We start from the raw sequence: 23714 nt of genomic DNA on the forward strand, positions 1-23714 counted from the left end.
AATGGGACTGAGCACTTAACCTATGGGATCTGACACTATCTCCACCTAAATAGTGTTAGAATTGAGTTAAATCGTAGGACACCTAGCTCGTGTCAAAGAGGATTCCTTGGTGTGGTGGGGGAAAACCCAGCACATGTTTAGTAACGAGAAGTGAAGTGTTTTGTGCTGGTAAAGGAGACACATACGAGGGAAAGACTGAGTTTTTCCAATTCATTATATCAAAGCATGCTCCTGCCTCACAATCTATGTTATGAATGCTCTAACAGTATTGTGGCTGCTGCAGTTGTAGGAGGAAGGATAAAACCTGCCCTGGAGAGTCAGGGAAGGCTTTCACAGAGGAGGGAATGCTTGAACCAGGACATGAAGGGCTTGTGCACATGGCCAGCTGGACATCAGGGTAGGGCAGAGAGGAAAGGCCATGCAAAGGCAGGGAGGTCTAGCACATTTGCAGAGTTACAAAGAGTTTGATGTTCTTAGAGCATAAAATGCAGCATGAAAGGATTTATGAAAGTATGGAATTGGTGTAAGACAAGGAAGCTTAGATAGAGAGGGACCATGTTATATTGTCCTGGATGAGGATCCACTGAAGGTTAACAGAGAATTCATATCGAGAGCTGCTTTGGAGACACTATGGTGGATGGGGCGGGGGGGCAGGAAATGGGTCTGAAGTCAGGGAGAGCAGTAAAGGAGGCTAGTGTTTCGTCCAAGCGAGAAGGGATGAAAACTTGAAAAAAAAAAAAAAAGGCAGCAACAATAGGAACAGACAGACAAAGGCAAACCTGAGAAAGATTTCAGGGACTAGTGGTCAGGACTTGATGGTTTGGATGTAGAGTCTGTGAAAGAAAAGGGAATCTTGGACGATTCCCAGTTTTCTGGTTTCAACATTTAGTAGATGGTGTGACATCCATTGAGATGGGGGGAAATGAAGAAGACCAGGTCTTCAGGGGAAGATGAGGATCTCAGCTTTGGATATGCTGAACTCCAGGAAACACTCAGTAGACAGCTGGACAGATAGGCTTGGAGGTTAGGAGAAGCTGGTATTGGAGATTAAAGTTGAAACCCATCTGCATATGGTTGGTAGTTGAAGACATGGGAAAGAAAAATTTACCCAGGGAGAATGAATAACGTCAAAAGGAAAAAGGGCCAAGGAAGGACCAATAGCTGCAAGATGTAGGAGGCACATGATAGAAGAGAAACCTACAGAAGACTGAGAAGTGACTAGAGAGATAGGAAGAGAAACGAAGTGGGTGAGTGGTGACATGGAAACCAGGGAGGTGAAGAAGATACATTCCCACTAGGGAGGAGCTCACAACCCACTGAACCAGTTAGACCAAGAGGAAAACACATCTCCATTTACATGGAGGGTTAGTCTGAGCCAAAAAGTTAGAAAATCTAGGGGCTTCATTCTGGTTTTTCCACTTTTGCACAACTCTTCTCCCAAGGCTTGACTTCTCTTTCTATAAAACAGGCAACTATGAGATTACTTATTATATATAATAATATAATTACAGATAATATAATTAGCAGGGTTCTTTTCTTACATGAATGAAGCTATGTTTATAGGATTCTTTGAAGTCATAGGGAAACGGGATTCTCATTTTCCTTTCTCATCATTTTTCCATCATCTGTAAAATTAATAGCTTTCAACATTTGTTACCTTCACTCTGGACTGAAAAACAAAACTAGATCTTAAATTTCTTGATGCCTAGATACAGCCTCTGAGAAACATGTTTCAAATGACCACTATCATTCAGCCACCCATATCAAATGTGTTCAAATTATTTTTTATATATTGAAATAGACAACCAAATTTTCGCAAATACAATGTTAATGCCCACATTTTAAATCTGAGAAATCCATACTATCTTTTGAATAGTTTTTTTAGCCTGAAGATTCTAGAAATCACCTATTTTAAGAAAATGTTGCTACATGTTCAAAATGCTTTTCTTGCTACTAATAAAATATTTAATATTATCATTTGTTTGAGCTTATTCAATAATATATCAGGTCCACCTAAGGAAATTTGGACATTGTCCTAAGACATGGAGTTTAAAACTGTGCGCCCACCTTGTAAGGAAAATCCTGAGAAATACTCAGGAACCAGAGAGAGACACATGTGAGTATAGCTTCCCCCAACCCCATTTTCCACCCAAGTTTAATATGAGGTAAGTAGGTATTTATAAAGCACTTATTATCATAACACACTGGTCATTTATTTCTCTTTGTCGGCTTGCGTCATTTCTGCTTTTCAGAGTTGCACTTAGTTTTCAACTGCATTGTATTATTTATACAATAAATTGTGATTTTACAATGACATCATCACCTACATTTGTGACCACTTATTGATAGAAACTTCTATTAGGCCTCTCTGTGCAGAGATATCACTATCATTCTTTATGTCTGGAATAATTCAGGGCACTAGTAACCCTCATTAAATGGTGCTGAAGTTAGGCAAAAAATATCCTACCAACTTAGAGATGGGTGGGTAGAATGAGCCACATTTTGAGAGGTTTAAATGTGTGGTGACCAATTTAATAAAGCAGAGGAAGTAATGTGTTTGAATACACTTTGTAAACTACAAAATGTTCTGTACTTGTTGCAGCAGTGATAGGGCAGCTAGAATTTTTACCCTATTTTGAGTGTTTTGAAGGGTATCTATCCTATAGTAAGTACTCACTGAATATTTGTTGAATCAATGGATGATTGAATGAATAGATATGAATTGTCTTCCTATAGACCTTGTGGGCCAGGAGTAGAAGGCCATTACAAAGACCAAGATAATGGACTTGGGGATGACGAGAGGGAGCTAACTGGCAGAAGGAGACTTGTCAGCAACATATGATATTATACCCATGATATTGCTTTTGGGTAACTGGGAATTGGCTATTTGAGTAAGTGGAGATAAAATAGTGTCCTCTTGCTCTATGTCGCAAGAACATATTTTAGGTAAGACGGCCACACAAAATAACCATTGACTCAGCAGTGATTCCCTTAGGCAGTGGTAAAAATGGAATTGCCTTATACTAACTGTGATGTTGTAAGGTCAGATTAGAATAAAATTTTAATTTTAATCTAGGTGTACAATATACTCCATTCTATTACATTTACCTTTCATTCCATCCCTATATCTCTAGCTTAATGTTTTTAAATTTCATGTGTTTTTTTATACTTGTAAAACTTTTAATGCATGCTCTTTCATAAGTAGCTTTGTTTAATTTAACTAACTCACTTACTGTAATAGAGAAAGGCCATGACCTTTGGAGTTAAGCATGGAAGGAGGAAAGAGATCCTGTACCCTAATTTCAGGCTTAAACTGACCTGTGAAAGCTATGAGCTACACTGAGACTGCTAAGGGGATAAGAAAGTGATGGTACTTTGAGCTCAAATCTTACAGACTGTTCCTAAAATATTTGAAATATCAAAAGGGAAACAATTAAAATTTTACAACTTTAAGCAGATAAGAGATGACAGTTAAAAAGTTCACCTTTGGGATGGACCTAGAGATTATCATACTAAGTGAAGTAAATCAGAAAGAGAAAGACAAATACCCTATGTTATCACTTATATGTGGAATCTAAAATATGACATAAATGAACTTATATATGAAACAGAAACAGACTCACAGACATAGAGAACAAGCTTGTGGTTGCCAAAAGAAAGGGGAGGTCGGGGAGGGATGGATTGGGAGTTTGGGACTAGCAGATGCAAACTATTATATATAGAATGGATAAACAACAAGGTCCTACTCTATAGCACAGGGAACTATATTCAGTATCCTGTAATAAACCATAATGGAAAAGAATATGAAAAAGAGTATATATGTGTATGTATAACTGAATCACTTTGCTGTACAGCAGAAATTAACACAACATTGTAAATCAACTATTCTTCAATGAAATAAATTTTTTAAAAAGTTCGCCTTTGGAGTAAACTACCTTTTTTTTTTCCTGTGAATTTCTTGTATGACAACAGGTTAAGTCACAATTATCTATAGTTGCATAACAATGCACCCCAGAACATAGTGATTTGGGGCCTCTCAACCAGCTGCAATGGTGGGAGAGTGGTAATGGCTGGAACCTTCAAGAAGGCATCATTCATATGTCTGCAGCCTTGGCAGAGATGACTGGAAGGCTGGGACCTCTATCTACATGACCTCTCCCTCTACACGGTCTCTTCAGTAGGGTAATCTGACTTATGTGGTGATTCAGGGCTCCCAAAAGTTCAAACATAGAAGCTTCCTGGCCCTCTTTAGCCTTAGGCCTAGATCTGGCACAATGTCACCTCTGTCTCGTCCGATTGAATACGTGAGTCATGAGGCTAGCCAAGATTTCGTGTTAGAGAGGACTTCACAAGGATTTCATACCAGGAGGTATGGTTTTTTGGGGGGTATATTCAGAGACTGGCTACCATATCTTCTAGAATGGATGGATTTGATATGTGTGGCTCCAAGAAGTTAAAATGCCCTGAATGATAATGTGTAAGGTATAGATAATATATTATTTCTTATTTTTGGTAAAGGCATGCATATGTATTGCTGTGCAAACAGGAAATCAAGACACAAGACTCTGAAAACAGCTGGAGCGTTATTCTCTTGAATTAAAGGAGATTCTAAAAAATAAATTTGATTGGACTAGCTGTGCCTGACCTGGCACTAGACTGTGATCCTATAAAGTACTGAATTAGCTGGACCTCTTGAGAAACTGCTTGCCCAGTTGGGGCAAGGTTAGCCCTGTTGGTTGGGGAGGGGACATTTCTACTGTCAATCATTCTGGGAAAATGTAGGTCCTAGAACATGAGATAAGGCTTCTGGAAGAAGGCTTTACACAGGTGTGAGTGGGCAATTCCATCCTCTACTTGGACCTGAACTCTTGGAAGAGAAAATGTACCCAGTGACTCCCTCATGCGTCTTCTCAGGAGAAAAATGATGTTTAGTAGCCTCAGTATGTGACTGCAGGCTGGGGTTTAAGTAAAGCTATGCTCCACGAGGGACTCCTGTGAAGCATTCAAGGACTGTGAAGATTCTAGGCCTGTGTCATAATTCCCTCATGTTAGACACCAGCTTCTAGAAAAATCTTTTTTAAACATTACAGCCTGGTTTCCACTGGTGCTCTGTAGAAATGAGGGAGAGGTCTGTGCCTGGTTGGGATGAAGCGGTAGAAGGGAAAGCAGCAGCAACCAGAGGGAGGGCGTTTTAGGAACTTCCAGGGGAAGAATTTGGCAGAAGAAATGGTGGCCCAAGATGGCTCAGAGGTGATTAGTCACTGCTGAGGAGGAAAGGGACAACCAAGATGAATTTCAGAAGTAAGCATTTTCCAGGAATTTCAGTGATACTTGGTGTGGAAAACACAATCAAAAAACACTAGATTTCCTAAAGGCAAGTGAAATGAGGGCTTAAGCTAATGATATCTGGCAATGAGAGGAAAATGTGGCAGTTTTTGTAGTCTCTGGTGGGAAAGGCCTAGGCCTACGCATTTAGAGTCTATTTAAGATATACGTGTGTGTCTGTCTTTCTATCTATCTAGTGTACATGCATGTTTGTGTGTGTGTATGTGTGTGTTAAAGGATTTAAGAATTCCTCTATTTTCCCATAGCAATCATTCCTTGGCATGATTCTTTCAAACTAAATTCCCCATTCAACAATTTGAAACACCCCAACGTTCATTGCAGCACTGTTTACAATAGCCAGGTCATGGAAGCAACCTAAATGCCCACAAATGGATAAGGAAGATGTGGTACGTATATGCAATGGAATATTACTCAGCCATGAAAAGGAACGAAATTGGGTCATTTGTAGAGACATGGATGGACCTAGAGACTGTCATACAGAGTGAAGTAAGTCAGAAAGAGAAAAACAAATATCGTATGTTAACGCATATACATGGAATCTAGAAAAATGGTACAGATGAACCGGTTTGCAAGGCAGAAATAGAGACACAGATGTAGAGAACAAATGTATGGACACCAAGGGGGGAAAGCAGGGGTGCAGGGTGGTGGTGGTGGGATGAATTGGGAGATTGGGATTGACACATATGCACTAATATGTATAAAGTAGATTAACTAATAAGAACCTGCTGTATAAAAAATACATAAAATAAAATTTTAAAAAATTAATAAAATTAAAAAAAAAATTGACAGCCAAGAGAAACTTTGACACAATCTATTGATACTTAGTTTCTTCCTTACATCTCCATGAATACATCATATCTGTTGAAAGTTGTAGTCAGTTAGCCCTACAGCTAGCTGTACCAAAAACTATAACAGACCATCTTGGATTTCTGGAGGTGAGCTCATCTAGCCCCAGATTTCCCCTCCAATTATGCTCTGGTCATAAGAGAAACCTACCCTGTTTCCATTTGCTATCATCATCCTTTTTGTGCTCTACTAGTGATGTATGTAGAAGAACAGGTGAGCTTTGTTACTGGGCTTGCGCTGACATCTGAGCTCTGCCAGTTCATTTTATCCCATCATCTCACTGTGTCCTTCCTGACCTTTGGCATTGCTTGCTTTGTGTGCTGGTCTCACACAGGCAATTGCTTCATTAAATTTTAAAAATTTCTGATGAAAAATTTGATCACATCTATCATCTGCTTCATAGCAACATACCAGGTTGTATTCTTTGTCTACTATGTGGTTTCCTACCCATTTCCACTTTTTTTCTTATAGTATTTTTGTGTAGCTTCCTGTACTGGTTTCTTTTATATTATTCATCCTTGCAGGATATGAGTTTTTCCTTGATGAGCTGTTTTCAGAAGGTTTGTGTAGGAGAAGGGTCAGGCTAGCTGCAACTTTTCTTTATTTGGGGTTTTAAGTGAGTTTGTTTAGCTTTTGCATCTCCTAAGCAATGAAGATGAGCAGCTGTGAAGTTTTTACAACACAAAGACTCTTCTGTGCTGCCACAAAGACAGGGTTTCTCCCAAATGTGGCTAATCTCCGGTTCCTAGGAAGGTTTATCTTTGTCTTTTGATATGAAACAGGGTGCAGGGAAATTCTTGATACCAGCAGACACATATTTACCCGAATATAGCAAACAAGAGAGTTAGGTTTTGCCCTTGATTTGGAGAAGTGCACCCAGCTCTTTCTGAGATAAACAGCCCCCGTGTCCCCTTGCTGTAGGTTTTTTCTCTTCTTGTTCCCACATGTCCCCTTGGTTTTTACTAGTTTTGGCAGCCCTTCCAAATAAATGGGGACCTGGGGTTTTAACTATCTCCTACATTCTAAGAAAAAGAATTTTGTATCTTTGTTTCTCTATCTCTTTGTTGCTTTTGGCTGATTTCAATGAAAAGAGAGATGCTACCTTTATATCACCATGTTCAAACCAGAAATTGAAATTCATGGGCTTTCAAGTCAGATAGACCTGGATTTAAATCTTGGCTCCACTACTTGCTGTGTGACAAGCTATTTAACCTTTCTGCTTCTCAATTTCCTCATCTCTAAAGTGGGGCTTTAAAGGGCCATCTGTAAAAAAACTATTGAGAGATTTAAAAGAGGTGATGCTTGTACAGCTCTCAGGACAATGCTTGGTACCCGACACATAAAGCAGGTTCCCTGCTGTTATTTGGGGAAAACGTCCTCCTAAGTTAATAGAATCACCTGGAAGAGATCAGGGATTCCAGAAATGTGTCTCACAGGACACTATTCAAGAAATAATTCCTAGGTATGACTCAGAAACCAAGGGAGGGGGTGGATTTCATGGACAAATACACCTAAGAAACACTATGTACCCTTTCAAGATTCACAAGGCACATACCTCTATGATGATGTTGCAGTGGGTTCCACGGGGAATGTAATATGCATTATCATGAAGCACAGAGTGTCTGTCGCATTTATGGGAAAGAGCCCCTCCCACATATGCACGTAAAATGTCTCAAGTGAAGATGAATGAATTGGCAACCCTCCTCCCACAGAGAGAAACTGCAGAACCTTAACCATTAAGTCTGAGAGTCCTGGGATAACAAAGGGAGCTGCTATTCAAAATACTCTCATGTCTTTGTTATTCTGGTAAGCATAGCACTCACAACATGCTGGGCACATATACCAACTCACTACTCTACAACTGTTTGAAGAGATTATTTATTCCCTCTTATAGATGAGGAAAGAATTCTTTTCCAAAGAATAGGGAAAGTGTTCCCCTCATGAAAATAAGGACCTAAATGAGAATTGCTGAATATGTCCTTTCTAGTATGGCTGTATATTTTATTCATTTAACTAAATGTATTCACTGGTAAAGAAACCAGTGTGTATGCAGCTCATACTGGTGAATTATTGAAAACAAATCCTATAAGAAGAACATAGGTCCCACTGACTTTGAGATCTAGAGGCCCCAGCTCCCTACCCCTTAATGCCCTTGATGTTTTGCAACAGGGACATGGAGCATCATATTAAAGCCCATGTGGGGAGACTTCCCTGCTGGTCCAGTGGATAAGACTCCACGCTCCTAAAGCAGGGGGCCCGGGTCGATCCCTGGTTGTGGAATTAGATCCCACACGCATACCACAACTAAGAAGTCCGCATGCTGCAACTGAAAAAAAAAGATCCCATGTGCCACAACTATGACCCGGCACAGCCTAAATAAATAAATAAATATTGAAAGCCTACATGGGGACTTCCCTGGTGGTCCAGTGGTTGATTCCATGCTTCCAATGCAGGGGGCACAGGTCCCTGGTCAGGGAACTAAGATCCCACATGCCGCAAGGGGTGGCCAAAAATAAATAAATAAATAAATAAAGCCTGTGTGTGTGTGTGTGTGTGTGTGTGTGTGTGTGTGTGTGTGTTCGTGTAGGGCATCACAGTGCTCTTGCAACCAACACCCGTGAAAGGGAAGGAGAGGAAGCAGGATGGGGACAAAGGGAGAAGTTGAGTTGTGCTGCAGACCCAGCAAAGGGCTTTAACCAACCCCACAGGGAGATTCGGGTCTGAAATGGTCCTGCAGAGATGCCCCAAGTCAGAGTGAGGGGGTTGGGCCTTTACACCCTTGTGTTGATTAGTCATTGTATGTGTGCTACCCTTGGAAAGAGGTTGACTTGGGACAAGGCAGTTTTTATCGTTAGAGGCAGTCTTCAAAGAGAGGGCTGACAGGCAAGAGCTGTCTTTTGGCCACATTTCCACAGCAGGGGCAAGTCCTTCATTCCAGGAGGGGACCCAGGGACTACACTGCAGCATCCACACAAGGTGCATTTTGAGACAGAAAGTTTTTATACACTGAATGTGAACAGGTAAACCGCTCCAGGAGTGAGCTCCCTCCTTGTAGTTAAAGCCTGAGTTTTCATAGGAATGAATAGAGCTTTTAGACAAAGAGTCTAAAACAAAGAGTTTTGAAGGAGATTCTTGGAGAAAGGCACATCCTTGTCAACATTTCTTATAGTCTTTTAGATAATGGTCATCCTAATGGGTGTGAAGTGGTATCTTATTGTGGTTTCGATTTCTGTTTTCCTAACAAGTAATGATGTTGAGCATCTTTTCATGGGCTTGTTGGTCATTTGTGTATCTTTTTTTGAGAAATGTGGGGTTTTTCTAAATAATTTTTTTGCCCGCACCTCGCAGCTTGTGGGATCTTAGTTCCCCAACTGGGGATTGAACCTGGGTCCTCGGCAGTGAGAGCTCAGAGTCCAAACCACCGGACTACCAGGGAACTCCCTGGAGAAATCTTTTGTTCACTTTATTCAAATCTTTTGTTCACTTTTAAATTGATATATTCGTCTTTTTTGTTATTGAGTTGAAGAATTCCATATATATTCTAGATACAAGTCCCTTATGGGATATACAATTTGCAAATATTTTCTCTCATTCTGTGTGTTTTCTTTTTACTTTATCGGTAGTGTCCTTCAATTCATGAAAGTATTTAATTTTGAAGAAATCGAACTTATCTATTTTTTTCTTTCATCATTTGTGTTTTTTGATGCCATGTATAAGAAAGCATTGCCAAATCTCAGTTCAGTTTTCTTCTAAGAATTTTATAGTTTTAGCTCTTACATTTAAGTCTTTGATCGATTTTGAATTAATATTTGTATACAGTGTGATCTTGGGGTCCAACTTAATTCTTTTGTATGTGGATATCTATTTGTCTCAGCACCATTTGTTGAAAAGACTATTCTATTTCCACTGAATTATCTTGGCACTTTTGTTGAAAATCAGTTGGTCATAAATGTAAGGGTTTATTTTTGGACTCCCAATTCGATTCCATTGATCTATAGACCTATCCTTATGTTAGTATTGCATTCTTTAGATAACTGTAGGTTCGTAATAAATTTTGAAATCAGGGACTCCTTCAAAGTCCTTTGTTCTTTTGCAAGGTTGTTTGTCTAGTCTGGGTTCCTTGAATTTCCATATGAATTTTAGGATAAGTTTGTCAATTTCTACAAGAGAGCTAGGATTCTGGTAGGGAATGCATTGAATCTTCAGATCAATTTAGGGAATATTGCTGTCTTAATATTAAATGTTCATATCCATAAATACAGATGTCTTTCCATTTGTTTAGTTCTTTAATTTCTTTCCACAAATTTTTTTAAAGATTTTTTTGATGTGGACAATTTTTAAAGTCTTTATTGAATTTGTTACAATATTGCTTCTGTTTTACGTTTTGGTTTTTTTGGCTGCAAGGCATGTGGGATCTTATCTCCCTGACCAGGGATCAAACCCGCACCCCCTGCATTGGAAGGTGAAGTCTTAACCACTGGACCCTCAGGGAAGTCCCTCCACAATGTTTTATAATTTTCAGTATACAAGTCTTGTACCTTTTTTTGTTAAATTTATTCCTAGATATTTTATCCTTTTTCGTGTTATTGTAAATGGAATTGTTTTCTTAATTTCCTTTTTGGATTAGTCTTGCTAGTGCATAGAAATACAATTGATTTTTGTATATTGAGCTTGCATCCTCCAACCTTGTTGAACGTGTTTATTAGTACTGTGTGTGTGTGTATGCAAACATACTGAATAGAAATAGTGAGAGTGAACATCCTTGTTCCTGATCGTAGAGGGAAAGCAGTCAGTCTTTCATCATTAAATATGAGGTTAGATATGGATTTTTTGTAGATACTCCTGAGTTATGTTGCTTTTGACTGAATGAAACAGAACACCCTGACTAAACTGATGAAAACCAAAAGGGATCTCACTGTGTCACTATAGTGTAAGTCCAGAATTAGGATGGGCTGCAGTAACAGTGTGCATCAGTTTCTCAGTGACATCCTCAGAACTACAATGAGCTATCACCTCACACTGGTCAGAATGGCCATCGTCAAAAAATCTACAAACAATAAATGCTGGAGAGGGTGTGGAGAAAAGGGAACCTCCTACACTGCTGATGGGAATGTAAATTGGTACAGCCACTATGGAGAACAGCATGGAGGTTCCTTAAAAAACTAAAAATAGAGCTACCATATGATCCAGCAATCCCACTGCTGGGCATGTATCTGGAGAAATTCAAAAAGATACATGCACCCCAATGCTCACTGCAGCGCTATTTACAATATCCAAGACATGGAAACAACCTAAATGTCCATTGACAGAGGAATGGATAAAGAAGATGTAGTAGATATACACAATGGAATATTACTCAGCCATAAAAAAGAAAGAAATAATGTCATTTGCAGCAACATGGATGGACCTAGAGATTATCATACTGAGTGAAGTAAGTCAGGCAGAGAAAGACAAATATCATATGATATCACTTATATGTGGAATCTAAAAAAATGATACAAATGAACTTATTTATAAAACAGAGTCACAGATGTAGAAAAAAAACTTATAGTGACCGGGGGGAAAGGGAAGGGAGAGATAAATTGGGAGATTGGGATTGATATATACACGCTGCTATATATAAAATAGATAACTAATAAGGACCTACTGTATAGTACAGGGAAATCTACTCAATACTCTGTAATGACCTATAAGGGAAAAGAATCTAAAAAAGAGTAGATACGTCTATATGTATAATGATTCACTTTGCTGTACACCTGAAACTAACACAACATTGTAAATCAGCTATACTCCAATAAAATTTTTTTAAAAAAAGAACTCAGGCTCTTTCCACTCCTTTACTCCATTGTCCTTAGCTTCACCTAAGGTCGATTTTCCTTAGAGTTGTAAGTTACCTGCCAAGTTATCAGGGCTACAGTGCTTCCTTGTTGAGGCATACCTGGAGAGAAAGGTGGTACAAAAGGGGATGTCCCGGGAACCATTAGGTATGAGACACCAAGTTAAAGGTACAGGAGGATGCAGATGGTACCTCAGTGAGCGCAGCAAAGTCCCTTGATCTTTTGATATCGCCTGTCATCTTCACAGCTGCAGAGATACAGAGCATCTTGTCTAGGGCCTGAAATGTCTGCTCCTCCCAGTACTTTGGAACAAGGAAGAAAGCTTAATAGTAACACAATTGCTGGGGCTGTATTTATTTATGCTGACTAAGGGCTGTCCCCTCTCAGTGGCAGGTGATTGGATGTCGTCCTTGGGAATGAGGTCAAGCTTCAAATTCTTGAATAAATATTTTAAATCCAAAGAGACAGAGATGATGCTAATGGGAATCCTCCATTCTTTAAACTTCCTGCAGCTCACTCATTCACAGGTGCACCTGACTCTGCACAGGATCTATAGCCAGGAAATGCCAGGCAGGGCTGCTTTATTCTCTAAGGGGAAAGGCAACTGCCAGAGTCAAGGGTCCTGAGGCCGGGACTGTGCCCCACCTTTGCTGGGTGATAGGCACCTACGACTGACATCAGTCAGGGTCCTGCCACAGACAGATGCCACTCCAACAGAGGTCCATGGAGGAAGAGGGTTTAATATAAGGCTATTTACAAGGTGTGGGTAGAGTTAAGGAAACAAATGAGGAATGCTGAGACCCCTCAGGGCTAGAACACCCCCTACCCCAGGTCTAAAGAGACAGGGGGAGGGAGTAGTTACAAAGCTCAGAGACAACAACTGAGAAGAGGCACTGAACAGCTGGACCCTTCAGTGGAAGAATGCAGCCAATCTGAAGCCCAGCTGGAAGGGAGCCAGGGGACTAAATACCCCAACCCTTCTCTTCTCCCTCCTCTATCTTCTGCTGTTGCCTCCCATTTTCCTAACCCAACTCAAAGAGAGAGCACCAGGGATCCTTGTTGATACAGTTTATAGAGGCCATCCTACTTAAGCACAGAGTGGGGCAGAAAGTGCATCTGGTGGGAAAGAATGGAAAATACCCAGCACACCACCCTTTTATTCATCATTGCACAGTTGGTCTTCCAGGGCAGCAGTGTCTGCCCAAGGAGGGGATTTTCTACCCTCTGGGCAAAAGGAAACAAAGAAAAAAGTAAATATCAGTGGTACTTCTTCAGAATGTCATCCTAGGCTCCCACATAGAGTCAAAGTGGATTTAACCTCCTATTTTCTTTTCTGTCTCTGCACCCCCCTGGGTCCCCGTACGGCTAATCACACGGTGATCCTGCACGTAGTTTTCACGAAACAATTCTACTCTATATCTGGTGGTTAGTAGGATGCACTGATCATCATCACTGTCATCCAGTCCATATGTCTAATCGTGAGGGTCACTGTCCACTGTAGACTTCAGTTGAAAGTGTATCTCAGGGAGACTTTCAAATTAATCCAGGCAACACTGATAGAGATACTAAGAACATGTGATAAAATCCACATGCACAGTAATTGAATACATAAGCAGTCGTTAAGGTGTTTGCATTCAGTGGAGACAAAAGGACGGGGTCACTTTTAGCAATGTAGTGAGTGATGAGGGTATCATGGGGGTTGACACCTGAAAATTTCTCTCCATCCCTCAATCAGAGAAGAAGTAACCTTATCCTCACCTGAAGCAATTGCAGGTGCTTGAAACCTCAGAGAAGAAAGTGTCACAAACACAATGTAATCACCCATGACTAGCCCTGGGTTCTGGACTCATATGAAACCTGGAATGGTAATAAATCTTTTTAACTTGCTGAAAAAAAAAAAAAAAGAGTCACGGACAGGACCTGTCTTCATTTAAAATTTTGACCATTTGTTCATCATGGATTTTTTGCCTTAATTTTGATTTGTTAGAATATTACATTAGCATATTATTCATCTTGATTGCTAAGTATTTTGGCCACCCCTTACTTGCTTCACTCTAATCCTGGCCCTGCAAGAGCCTTGCGTTTTATTTATTTATTTATTTGGCTGTGCCGGGTCTTATTTGCGGCACGCAGGCTCTTAGTTGCGTTATGTGGGATCTAGTTCCCTGACCAGGGGTCGAACCTGGGACCCCTGCATTGGGAGCACGGAGTCTTAGTCACTGGACCACCAGGGAAGTCCTGAGGCTTGCTTTATGAAACTTTCTGGTGAAGGTTCTTTGGAGAGCTCATCTATTGCACTATGAATAGGAGTCTGTTTAGAAATTTTTCATATAATTTTTCAGGAACAAAGCTAGTTTATAACAAAAGGTACAACTCTTCTCTAATTTTGTTCTTAGTGTTTTAAAGCCTGTAGATGCAACCAAATGCCTGCAATACCATAGGGTGGGTCTCCAACTTCAGGGCTCTAGCTTGTTTTTCCCCCAGCTCCGAAACTTCGCCCAAGCCAATGGGCATTCTTTATTCTGAAGAGAAGTTTGTTTAACCCTGAGTGGGAATTAAATTCAAGTTATGTGAAAACAAAACATTTTTTTAAGTCTCCTTATTTGACTTTCATCCTGGCCCCTGGTATTTACTCAAAGTGCTTTTTTAACAAACTAGTCTGACAGAAACTGATACTGCAGGAAGCTGGAGATCAAAACAAACAACCATATTAAAAAAAAAAAAGCACCTAGGTTTAGCCCCTGCAGAGCTGAATAGGCTCCTAGCGAGTAAAACCCAGTTCTTTGCACTAAACTCACCCACCTCCATGTCTTATCACTGAAAGTCAAATCCTGGCAGTTAGCCCTTGAACCCCTGTCCCAGGCTTTCCATTGTTAACGGTCTCTCCTAATTCAGTGCCAAACCCAAGGCTCCAGAGATGCCAGATTTCAACCTGTGTCCCTCCCCCTTGACAGCCTGAGCAGGGGCTTCACACTAACAGGGCAGAACAGAAGGTTGGGTGCCAGGACACTCCCCAGCTACTTGAGTATTTGTGGGAGATGCACTGGATTCTTTCAAGCAACAGATCAGTAGGCAGGCCAGCGGGAAAAAGACAATAACATAATTTGTACTTGTACTTTCTTAAAAGAAAAACAAAAGGGACTTCCCTGGTGGCACAGTGGATAAGACTCCGTGCTACCAATGCAGGGGGCCAAGGTTTGATCCCTGGTCAGGAAACTAGATCCCACACGCATGCCGCAAGTAAGAGTTCACATGCCACAATCAAGGAGCCCGCCAGCCACAACTAAGGAGCCTGCCTGCCTCAACTAAGGAGGCTGCCTGCTTCAACTAAGAAGCCCACGTGCTTCAATTAAGGAGCCTGTGAGCCACAACTAAGGAGGCTGCAAGTCACAACTAAGGAGCCCGCAAGCTGCAAGGAGACCCAGTGCAACCAAATAAATAGTGTTTAACAATGTCAAGCCTATCCAGCCCTACCAGCATACCCTAGCTGCCCGTAGCTCTCAGATTGTTTGATACGCTGGTGCTGCCTGCAAGGTCTGGGTATGGAGGACCCCACTGCACTATGAGTATTTTCCCACCGCATAAGCCCACAGACTGCCAGCGTTCTGCCTCTGGCCTGGTGTACACCCTGGGTCTTTGGCCATTTCCATCCTACATCTCCCAGAACCCAAGCTGGTTTGAGATGGCACAGGGGTGACCTTTGAAACTGGCTCAGGCTGGGCCTGGAACACACCATCCAGACCCAGAATCAGCCTGAAGGACCAAGCTGCCTGGGGTCGGGCAGTGAAGCCTTGACAAGCACCAAGCTGGCTATTCTCCCAGAGGCAGAGCACGCTGCAGCCCTAGAGGCCAGGAGTTGAGTCCCTTGGAACAGGCTGACCTGTCGGATTAACAGCTGCAAACTAGGGGGTGCAGGGAGCCTCTTCTGGTCCAGCCACAGGCTTTGTGTACTGGTCTTGTTACAAACTGTTCAAATAGTAAAGTCTTAGGGTATTCTTGCCTCTCCTGCTAATGCAGGATCCCAGCCCCCTGCAAAGTTCTCCCCACTCCTCATTTTAAATAATTCTGGATGCCCACAGGGACCTTCTCTTGAGTCCTTAGGATTAAATCAGCTGAGTTACAATGTTATGTCCCTGGACTCTGCTGCCAGCATCCTACACTGTCCCCTTGCGCTACTGAAGTTCAGGGCAAAGCAGGGGGAGAGTACCTTGTCTCTTAGTTTAAATTTTACTCTGCTTTTAGGGTATTTAAGAGTCATGTAGTAAGCCAAAAAATAGCCCCCAAAAGATATCCACGTCAAATCCCTGGAATCCGTGAATGTTATCTTATTGGGGAGAAAAGGTCTTTGCCCATGTGATTAAATTACCCATCTTGAGAGGAGGTGCTTATCCTAGTGGGCCCTAAATGCAACCATATGCATCCTTATAAGATACAGACACAGAGGAGAAGAGCCAGACATACAGAGGAGAAGGTAACATGAAGAGAGATTTGGAATGATGAGGCCACAAGCCCAGAAATGCTAAGGCAGCCATTAGAAGATGGAAGAGGCAGGAATGGATTGTCCCCTAGGACCTCCAGTGGGAGTACAGTCCTGCTGACATCTTGATTTCTGATTTCTGGACTTCAGAATTGTGCCACAATAAAGTTCTCTTGTGTTCATCTACCCAGTAGTGGTAATTTTTTTTTTTTTTTTTTTGCAGTACGCGGACCTCTCACTGTTGTGGCGTCTACTGTTGCGGAGTGCAGGCTCCGGACGCGCAGGCTCAGCGGCCATGGCTCACGGGCCCAGCCGCTCCGCGGCATGTGGGATCTTCCCAGACCGGGGCACGAACCCGTAACCCCTGAATCGGCAGGCGGACTCTCAACCACTGTGCCACCAGGGAAGCCCAGTAGTGGTAATTTTTTACAGCCGCCTTAGGAAATGAATACGAACAGCGTTGCTTCTGTTCTTTCACCGTCTCACAGAGGTTTTTGGTTTTGTTTTAATTGAGTGAGTGTTCTTTAACTGAAAGCTCTTTTATTTGCTGCTCCCATAGCACTCAAACACGATTATATGGGGATCCCGGGCTGAGACACCAGGCTGAGTGGCAGCCCCCAAACTCTACTTGACATCACATCTCTCTTCTGCACAAACTTGTCCTGTCTGGTTCCCTCTTCCTTTAGGAGCAGTCCTCTCCAAGGGCTTCCTCAGTCCCTCATGACAGGCATGGGGACTTCAGATGGGCCACCCAGCAACCCACATGGATGGCAGGTGAAGATCTTGATGATGGCGGGAGATTGAACTCAAATTGGAAATAACATGGGTCCACAGGCCTGCATATACACAGTGTAGAGAACTTGTCTGCCAGGGTGCCTAGCAGATTAAAATGCACAAAGAGAGCAGGACAAGCTGATCTTTTTAGAGGACATAAGATGAAATCCCATTACAAACTGTATTCCAATTGCCCTTCAGCTTCTTGAAATGGTCTTCATTGCCTAAAACATTCTCCTCCTCAGACTTCAACAAGATGGAAAACTCTGAAAATCTTTCTTCTGTTGACAATATGTACTGTAATATATTCTTCATCTGGAGAACCAGTTATCTCAGAGTGTAGCAATTTTTAAGGAAAGGTACTCTGAGCCACAGTTTACAAAATTCCTAATAAATTACAGTTTACAAAAGCCACAGTTTACAAAATTCCTAATAAATTTTGTACAGGAAGAAATTCCTGTAGAAAATTCCTAAATAAAAGATTGTATTTAGGGGCTTCCCTGGTGGCGCAGTGGTTGAGAGTCCGCCTGCCGATGCAGGGGACATGGGTTCGTGTCCTGATCAGGGAAGATCCCAGAAGCCGCGGAGCGGCTGGGCCTGTGAGCCACGGCCGCTGAGCCTGCGCGTCTGGAGCCTGTGCTCCACAACAGGAGAGGCCACAACAGTGAGAGGCCCGCGTAAGGCAAAAAAAAAAAAAAAAAAAAGATTGTATTTAATATGATTGGATCAGTGGAACAGAATAGAGAGCCCAGAAATAACCCGCACACCTACGGTCAATTAATCTTCAACAAAGGGGGCAAGAATATACAATGGAGAAAAGACAGTCTCTTCAGCAAGTGGTGGTGGGAAAGCTGAACAGCCACAGCACTTCACCGGTTCTAAGCCAATGAAGATAGAACACTCCCTCACACCGTACACCAAGATAAACTCAAAGCAGCTTAAAGTGGCTTCTTAACCACTGCACCACCAGAGAAGTCCCTTTTTTGTGTGTGTTTTGTTTTGTTTTGGGTTTCTTTTGGCCGCAGTGTGCTGCTTGTGAGATCTTCGATCCCCAACCAGGGATTGAACCCAGGCCCCGGCAGTGAAAACACCGAGTCCTAACCACTGGACCTCCAGGGAATTCACCAGCAATGTTTTCTTAGGTCAGTCCCCTAAGGCAAAAGAAATAAAAGCAAAAGTAAACAAATGGGACCTAATCAAATTTATAAGCTTTTGCACAGCAAAGGAAACCATCAACAAAATGAAAAGACAACTTACGGATTGGAAAAAAAAATTTGCAAACGATGGGACCTACAAGGGCTTAATTTCCATAATATACAAACAGCTCATACAACTCAACAACAAAAATACAAACTACCCAATCAAAAAATGGGCAGGAGGGGCTTTCCTGGTGGCGCAGTGGTTGAGAGTCCGCCTGCCGATGCAGGGGACACGGGTTCATGCCCCGGTCTGGGAGGATCCCACATGCCACGGAGCGGCTGGGCCCGTGAGCCATGGCCGCTGAGGCTGCACGTCCGGAGCCTGTGCTCCGCAACGGGAGAGGCCGCAGCAGTGAGAGACCCGCGTACCGCAAAAAAAAAAAAAAAAAAGGGCAGAAGACCTAAATTGACATTTTGCTGAAGAAGACATACAGATGGCCAGTAAGCACATGAAAATGCAAATCAAAACTACAATGAGGTACCATCTCACACCGTTAAGAATGGCCATTATTAAAAACTCTACAAGTAACAAATGCTGGAGAGAACGTGGAGAAAAGGGAACCCTCCTATACCGTTGGGGGGGAATGTAAGTTGGTGCAGCCACTATGAAAAACAGTATGGAGGTTCTAAAAAACTAAACTAAAAACTAGAAATAGAATTACCATATGACCCAGCAATCTCACTTCGGGCATATATCCAGACAAAACTCTAATTCAAAAAGATACATGCACCACTATGTTCATAGGAGCACTATTCACAATAGCCAAGACATGGAAACAACCTAAATGTCCATCAACAGATGAATAGATAAAGAAGATGTGGTACATATATACAATGGAATACAATGCAGCCATAAAAAACCTGAAATAATGCCATTTGCAGCAACATGGATGCAACTAGAGATTATCATACTAAGTGAAGTAAGTCAGAAAGAGAAAGACAAATACTATATATCACTTATACATGGAATCTAAAAAAATGATACAAATGAACTTATTTACAAAACACAAGGAGACTCACGGACATAGAAAACAAACTTTTGGTTACCAAATGGGAAAGTGGGAGGCAAGGGATAAATTAGGAACTTGGAATTAACAGATACACTACTATATGTAAAATAAATAACAAGGTCCTACTGTATAGCACAGGGAACTATATTCAATACCTTATAAAAACCTATAATGGAAAAGAATCTGAAAAAGAATATATATATATTCACCGAATCACTATGCTATACACTGAAACTAACACATTGTAAATCAACTATACTTCAATAAAAAATTAAAACAACATGATTATATTGAGCAGCATGCCCAGTGTAAAATTTTTTTTTAATATTTATTTTGGATGCCCTGGGTCTTAGCTGCAGTATGCAGACTTCTTAGTTGTGGCATGCAGGATCTAGTTCCTTGACCAGGGATCGAACCCAGGCCCCCTGCATTGGGAGCATGGAGTCTTACCCACTGGGCCACCAGGGAAGTCCCTGGTCAGCGTAAATTTACTCTTAAAATAATTTTTAAAAAGCTATCAGGGGGCTTCCCTCGTGGCACAGTGGTTAAGAATCCACCTGCCAATGCAGGGGACATGGGTTCGAGTCCTGGTCCGGGAAGATTCCACATGCCGCGGAGCAACTAAGCCCCTGCCCCACAACTACTGAGCCTGCGCTCTAGAGCCCGCGAGCCACAAATACTGAGCCCAGCTACTGAAGCCCGCGCACCTAGAGCCCGTGCTCCACAACAAGAGAAGCCACCAGAATGAGAAGCCTGCGCACGGCAACGAAGACCCAACACAGCCAAAAATAAATAAATAAATTTATTAATTAAAAATATATGGGAACATATGTATATGTATAACTGATTCACTTTGTTATAAAGCAGAAACTAACACACCATTGTAAAGCAATTATACCCCAATAAAGATGTTAAAAATAAATAAAAATAAAAATAGAAAAAAAATAAAAAAAATAAAAGCTATTGGAAAAAAATAAAAAACTATCGGAAAAAAGTTACTTTTTTGAATAGGTAATACACTCAAATGATTCAAAAGTCAAAAAGTATAAACGGGTGTAAACATGAAAATTTCCTCTTGTTTCTATCCTCCAGTCATCCAGTCTCTCTCCGTACTATACAGTTTGCTTATTCACAGGAAACAGAGGGGCAGTTTGTTTCTTATTATACTTCCAGAGATGTTTTCTGCACAAATGGTGGCATCCTATGCACAGTTTAAAATTTAAAAACCTTTTAACTGAAGAATAACATAAAGAATAATGCAGGGAATTCCCTTGTGGTCCAGTGGTTAGGACTCGGTGCTTTCACTGCTTGGGGCCCGGGTTCAATCCCTGGTCGGGGAGCTAAGATCCCACAAGCTGTGCAGTGCGGCCAAAAACAAAAAAAAAGCAAAAAAGAATGCACACCTCAATTAATTTTCATACACTGGACATATTTATGTTACCAGTACTGAGATCAAGAAACATCACTACCTGAACCCCTTGGCCCCCTCAATGTCCTCAATGTCCCTTCCAGTCACTACATCCTTCAAGAGTCCACTATTCTCATTTTTAACAGTATACTTTTGCTATATTTATATAAATAGGGCAACCTTGACTTTTAACAGCACGCGTTACTTTTGCAGTCTATGTATACCTTACATAAATGGAATTATTCAGTAAGATTGTGCCTGGATTCTTTCTCTCAACATTATGTTTGTGAGATTCTTCCATATTGACAGATGTAGTTGTAATTTAGTCATTCTCACTGGTGCTTAATATTCCATTGTTATACATACTATTTTTGCAACTTGCTTTTGTTTTGTTTTACCATATATCTCAGAGAAATTTTTGTATCCATATTTTGAGTGCCCTTATTCTTTCTTTGTGTAGGAGTATTCCATTATGTAAATAACAACTTTTTTTTTTTACTTGTGCCCTAAGATAGACATTTAGCAACAACCTATATTTAAAAGTAATATGTGCTTTTAACAAAACAGGCACTAATTTCACAGGACTCTCAGTACATTGGTAAAATATTTTCTAATGAAAAAATTATGTTTTAAAAATATCTTATCTTTAAAAAATATATTGACTTATAATAATAAATGTATTTGTTTTATAGAGAACCCAGATTCAGTAAACCACCAAATGCCCCACAGGATGGGACTGTGAGGGCAGAGAAGCAGGTTGAATGACCCCCATGACCTGGGGGACGAGGGGCTACAGGGAGTGGTGCAGAGCCAGAAGCACAAGTTAGTCCTTCTGATCCCACGACTGAACCATTATCCTGGACCAATCCCAAGGCCATTTGCTCTGTCTGCCAAGTCTAATGGTTTTCCAGCTTTTGCCATTGAAAAACTAGGAATAGAGAAATTTATTTAAGCTACCTCCAGCTAATGAAGAAAAGTAGAAATTCTTCATCTGTAGTTGGGTCATAAACATTTCAGCAAGAACGTAAGTTTAATTTTCCCAGGTAACACTGAAAACATATTCTAATCCTTTGATGCCTGTGTGGGAAACAACTGAGTAATTTAATAGTGAGCTTATGCTTTAAGTGCAAAGAATTATTGTGGAATAAAATGTTCATTTCTGAATTTAGTTGTCACTTGCTATTCAAGTACTTGCTCTTCAAATTCATTAACAATAAATGTGTTAAAAAATTTTTTTGATATCATGCATTATAACAGCTTGATTAAAATTAAGCAAGTGCATCTCATCTCCTATGTCTTTTACACATAAAGATAAGCCCTCAGGTCAAATACTTTTTCTCTTTCCAGTTCGTAGAAAAATGGTTTGCGATTTGGTCTGTTGGGGAGGCAGTTTCTCGCTCTAATGACAGCATGAGATTATCCGTTACATATCGTTTAAACATTCATGTTAAACATGCATATTTAACATTCATAGAGACAAGACCGGGGCCAATTTAGGGCAAAATCATGACGTTCACAAATTGAGGGGCTCCTAACCCTTGTTGGGGAAGAGATTAAGAAGCAGAGCACTGTGGTAAAGTGTGAACATCCCAATAGACACTCCTCTGTGTTTCTGAACTCTTACATCATTATGGTAAATTTTTAGGAGTTGAACTGCTGTCAAAGGTAGGTGTATTTTAAATGTTGATGCATATTGAAAAATTATTTTTTAGAAAATTGGTAACAATTTATATATTTAATGAGTGTGTTTCTCTTACATCCCTGCCTACACTGCACATTGACAGCTTCCCTCCCTGTTTTTTTTCTTTAGAGTCTGTAAAGTATGGTAGTTAAGAGCATAAGCTATGGCTTCAGAGTACCTAAATTAGAATCACGGCTCTGCTACTTTCTAGCTGTGTGACCTTGAGCAAATTACTTAATATCTCTGTGCCTCAGTTACATAATCTATAATACAAGGAGTGTAATAATATGTACTTTTGGGTTGTTGTACAGATTCAGTGAATTAATTTTTGTAAAGTGCTTAGCAATGAACCTGAATATCTCAGGTTGAGCCATTTGAAATTAATAAACGGTAAAAAAAAAATCAGCAATTGCATAGGGTTCAGTGCAAGTGTTAATAAATGTAAGCTATTATTATCTTTGCACATCTGATAAATAATATGTATTTTTAATTTAATATAGGTGCTATCTAATTAAAGTAGGTTGGTACTGGACTCTGACTAGACAGTCAAACGAATGCCTCAGGAAAGGGAACTCTGAAATCAACCCAAAACTGTGAAAATTTAGGCTATGATAAAGGTAGCATTTCAAATCATAAGAAACAAGGATTTTTAAGTAAATGGTGCTGGGGCAACTGGCTGGCCACCTGAAGAAAAGCAAAGCTAAGTCTCCAGTTAATTCTATACACTGAAACAAATTCCAAATGGAGAACAGATGCAAACCTAAAGAGTTTAGCCTATAAATTATTAGAAGAAGACACTGGAAAAATTATTTAAAATCCCAGAATGGAAAAAGATATGTTACCTTGAATTCATAAAAAAGAACATTAAATTATCAAATATTTCTGCATGGTGGGGATTTCCCTGGTGGTCCAGTGGTTAAGACTCCATGCTTCCACTGCAGGGACCATGGGTTCAATCCCTGGTCATGGGACTAAGATCCCACATGTGGCACGGGCAAAAAAAAAATTCTGCATGGAAAAAAAACCTTAAACAAAGTAAAAGATCCCAGAAAAATACTTAAAACAGTTATGACAGACAAAATGCTAATTTCCTTTATATACAAAGAACTGTTACAAAACAATAAGAAAAATACCAA

General features: G+C 40.7%; 1 long non-coding RNA gene across 2 annotated transcripts in view; it reads right to left on the reverse strand.

Annotated features, from left to right (window-relative positions):
• The window catches only part of LOC132519819 (uncharacterized), a 78507-nt gene that overhangs the window by 35924 nt on the left and 18869 nt on the right, over window positions 1–23714 (reverse strand). The gene's annotated exons all lie outside the window — the stretch shown is intronic.

The sequence above is a fragment of the Lagenorhynchus albirostris genome, chromosome 4 (assembly GCF_949774975.1).
Source record: "Lagenorhynchus albirostris chromosome 4, mLagAlb1.1, whole genome shotgun sequence".
Taxonomy (NCBI): domain Eukaryota; kingdom Metazoa; phylum Chordata; class Mammalia; order Artiodactyla; family Delphinidae; genus Lagenorhynchus; species Lagenorhynchus albirostris.